Source organism: Malus sylvestris, chromosome 10 (genome assembly GCF_916048215.2).
Source record: "Malus sylvestris chromosome 10, drMalSylv7.2, whole genome shotgun sequence".
NCBI classification, from domain to species: Eukaryota; Viridiplantae; Streptophyta; class Magnoliopsida; order Rosales; family Rosaceae; genus Malus; species Malus sylvestris.
Genome location: NC_062269.1, coordinates 12,501,392 through 12,505,605, shown reverse-complemented (window position 1 = coordinate 12,505,605; position 4,214 = coordinate 12,501,392). Strand labels below are relative to the sequence as shown.

At 35.3% G+C, this 4,214-nt stretch overlaps 2 long non-coding RNA genes across 2 annotated transcripts; both read left to right on the top strand.

Moving 5' to 3' along the window:
• The first annotated feature begins 470 nt into the window (after positions 1-470).
• On the top strand, positions 471-961 carry LOC126585288 (uncharacterized). The gene is made up of 2 exons (XR_007610399.1): positions 471-582; positions 668-961. It is a non-coding gene; the product is annotated as an uncharacterized LOC126585288 (long non-coding RNA).
• A 122-nt stretch (positions 962-1,083) lies between these two features.
• LOC126584713 (uncharacterized) lies at positions 1,084-2,831 on the top strand. Its single transcript, XR_007610095.1, has 3 exons — positions 1,084-1,355; positions 1,429-1,472; positions 2,595-2,831. It is a non-coding gene; the product is annotated as an uncharacterized LOC126584713 (long non-coding RNA).
• The last annotated feature ends 1,383 nt before the right edge of the window (positions 2,832-4,214 follow it).

Sequence of the window (4,214 nt, the reverse complement as noted above, 5' to 3'; positions counted from 1 at the left end):
GCTGTACGTGATGAAGGATTTTTCGTGCAAGGTTTTGCGACCAATGTGTGCAACCAAATTTTCGTCGCGCAAAATCCCACGAGTTCTTTAAAAGCACAGTTTCACTTTAACTTTTTCTCACAATGGTTTTCCCTCAACCCTATATTTCCCCTATTTTCTTCTTATCCACACCCCCCTCATATCCCAAGGTGTTGTTTTAATTTTCGAGACGGTGGCCAATTTCGCTCATCTTCCAACTAAAGGATGTGAGGGATAAGGCTCTCAGAAAGGTAATACTAAAGTTTAGGTGGAATTAATTGTGTTTATTTTTTGTGTTGAAATTTTTTTTGGATTATTTACTTATAAATTTTTTTTGTAGACAAAAAAGCCAAGAAAGTTGAGATGCGGGTTTGAATGGGGCCGGTTGAAGGTTGCCTTAAGCGAATCAACTATGGTGCAATAAGTGGATTTGACGAGGAGGAGTCACATGCCGTGCTTTAGCACGACATTGGGGTGCTAGTGCGGAATGATTGTTTTGCAGAGTGTGCGTCTTGAAAAATGGTGCCAGATGAGGTGAAGAAGTATATGCTGCAAGATTTATATGTAAGTTTGAATTAGTGAATTGATAATAGTTTTTATTAAATAGTATATTAGAGTGATTACTGATGTATTATTTTTTGCATAACAGGTCATTGGGATATTGATGCAACCAACCAAAGTTGTTGAAGTTCATCAATAACATTTTCAAGGGGCACTTGTGCGAGTGGAACTATGACGTCGAGCGAGATGCAAAACTATAGTGGAATCCTGAAGGACTAGCGGAGTTGAAGTGTTATTATTTTGTTTTTCAATTGTTATGGACGAATAATAATTTTATTTTAAGTAGATGTATTTGTGGACGGTATTTTAAATGTTTGTTTAATTTGTATTTTGATTTAATTTTGAGTTGAATTATTTATTTGGTTAATATAATTTTGTTTAAGTTTTTGTTTGGATAAATTTTAAAGGCATAGGAACTAAATTTAAAAATAAATAAATAAATAAAAACTTCGGCGACGAATTGGCATCACAAAATATTTTTAGGGATGAAATATGCACAGCCAATGTGATGGTCGTTGCACAAGATTTTGTAGGCAAAAACTTTGTGCGACGAATCCTTTGTCGCATAAAGATCATTGTGTTTATATCCAGATTGCTCAGCTACAGAGGCAGAAACTGCAGGAATTTGCAGCAGCTGCCTCTGCACCCTCTTCCCCTATCGGATTCCTTCAATCTGGTGTCCCTTCCTCATTTTCCCTCAATCTCATCCTTTAATCTTCCCTCCATCTTAATCTCCATATCTCCTCTCCTTACATAGATCTATCCCGCTTTATTCGGTAAGTGATTTGTTTTTGTATTTAAAATTTCATTGTGAATTCATACTAACGACATTAAGTTTGTTTTGTATAGGGTTGTTGTATATGATTATCGGTTGGTACAAAGCAATTGTGGAGGTATTTTCTTCTTTTTTTATTTTTTTAATAATTTTAATAATTTTATTTTATTTTATATTATGTCAACATTTCATTTATTTGCATGTAAACAATTTTGTACATCACGTACAAAATTTTTTGTGTTATACGGAGTTAATAGTAATTAACTTCATACGAGTTTTTTCAATCAAAGCTTAGTCTCCTGTTCGATGATTAGTTGGATTTCGCAAATGGATGTGAAAGCATGACCGTGGCCCGATTGATTCTTGAATTCTCCCGTTATTTAGGCAGTTTGGGAATGCACAATTATAGGGTGTAGTTTAGGGTTCATGTATTAGGTTTCGATCGGGGGAATTTCGCTGCCATTTTTTGCGTTCTTTGGGTGCCAGATAGGTATTTTATATCTACGTCGTGCACTTCAGACCATCTCCAACCCTTGGGTTAAAACCTAAAATTTTTAACCCGAAAAATTTAGGTTCTAACCCAAAAACAGTTTTTGTCCTCCAACCCTTTTGGGTTAAATTTTTAGCTCGAGATTATTGAAGAATGAATTTAGGATAATTTTTTTTCTTAAAGTAACTTTTCAAAAAAAAAAAAATTATGTAGACTATCCTAATTTAATTTATGAACATTTTATCCTAAAAATATTTAGATTTCGATAAATATTGAAAAATCATTAAACCAACACCATGAAATTCATGGAACACTAGGAAAGAATATGAAACACATAAAAGAATTTTTTTTTAATTACTTTACCTGTTGGATTTAAATTTGGACCGTTAGATTTTTTGTTTTTACCGTTGGATTTGTTCATATTAGATTTTAGCCGTTGGATTCAATAAATTTATAAATATAAAACTAAAGAAAACACACATATATAGTGGGCCAAGCCCACTAACCCAAGGGGAAATCTTGGCCTAAATTTTCCCTGGAATGAGTTTTGGGTTAAAACTCATATTTGCCCCAAGGGTTGGAGCAAGTTGGGGTAGGTTTAGAACCTAAAATTTGACTTTTACTTCAAGGGTTTGAGTAGGTCTAAAGAACTGTAGGGAGATGCAACCGAAATTTTCCCATGTAGAAATCTAATCTGATTAAGTCGTAAACAATGTCGTGGTAATCATTTTATTTTTATTTTGCTTGCAGACATTATGGACAGACTATGGATACAGAATCTGAATAGATGTGTAGACGAATACTTGGATGGAATAAATGATTTTATTGAGTGCCCAATTAGACACAACCCGGGTTGAACTAGAATCCGATGTCCGCGTAAGAGATGTAAGAACATGTTAAGGGAGACATTTGAAAATGTTCTATTTCATTTACTAAGAAATGAGGTGATAGAGACCTATATTTCTTGGAATCATTATGGGAAACGATTAGACCATGCTTCGTCTTCAAACATGGCAGTGGACAATGTTGAACCTAACGTAGATCCTAACGAACATGTTATGGATATTATAAATGACGTTTTTCTATTTGCCTCCATGAACACCAATCAGGAAAAGAAAGATGATGTGCCTCCGCCTATGCACAAGGAAGCTTTTGAACAATATGTTAAACTGTTAAAAAGTGCTAACCAAGAATTATACCCAGGAAGCTAAAACTTTTCGGTGCTCACAACCATTGTGGAGTTGATGCGTGCCAAAACAAAGTATCGTATGTCGAACCAGTGTTTTGATTATTTTTTAGGGTTTTTTCAAGAGAATGCTTTCAAGGGACAATAGTTTGTCGAAAGATCAGAAAAATGCGTAGAAGGTGTTTACAAAAATAATTGTCTATTGTCCTAAAAGGAGGATAAACCGTTGGATAAATGCCATGTATGTAATTAGTCGAGGTTCAAAATAACAACTTAGAATAGAACGACGAAGATTCCATAGAAAGTTATGCATTATCTACCATTACAGCCGAGGTTGCAGCCATTGTATATGTCGACGCATACTTCAAACGACACAAGATGACATAAGGACAGGTAGATGACGATGAGATGAGTCATCCTTTAGACGGAGAGGCATCGAAAAAGTTCAATCGGATGTATTTCAATTTTTAGCTAAGCCTTGAAACGTTAAATTAGGACTTGCCACTGACGAATTCAATCCGTTTAGGGTTCTAAACCAATACGACAACACTTGGCCAATCTCCATATTTCTGCATAATTTGCCACCTTAGAAATGCATGAAGAAAGAATATTATGATGACTGTATTGATAACCGAGGATCCAAGTAGGTCAATTGATGTTTATTTGCAGCCGTCGATTGATAAGCTAAAGGATTTATGGAAAACAATGTCCGCACGTATGATAATTCTACTGGCAAGATGTTCACCTTGCTGGAAGTAATGATGTGGACTACAAACGATTTTCCTACATATGCAATGGTTTTCGGGTGGAGCAATAAGGGTTATATGGATGCCCAATTTGTAAGGAGAGCATAACATCTTCTTGGTATGATGGAAAAGTTTATTATCTAGTTAACGAAGATGGTTGCCATGGGACCACAAATCGACGTCTTTAAGGATGTTTATGTTCAATCTGGGGATGAGTTGGTCGAGCAACTGCATGTAAGTATAATTGATCTTTTTAGTTTCCTACATTTCCAAGTATTATAAAAAGTTAATTCAATATTAATTATTATTAAAATTTCCTGTCTTATTATCATAGATGACGATGGTGGAGAAAAGCTAGTCCGTTCTTCAGGAGTCCACCTCCCAGCTTCCCTTGGACACCCCGATTGAGTCTGTTGTTTCGCCCGAGGAGGCGAGGTT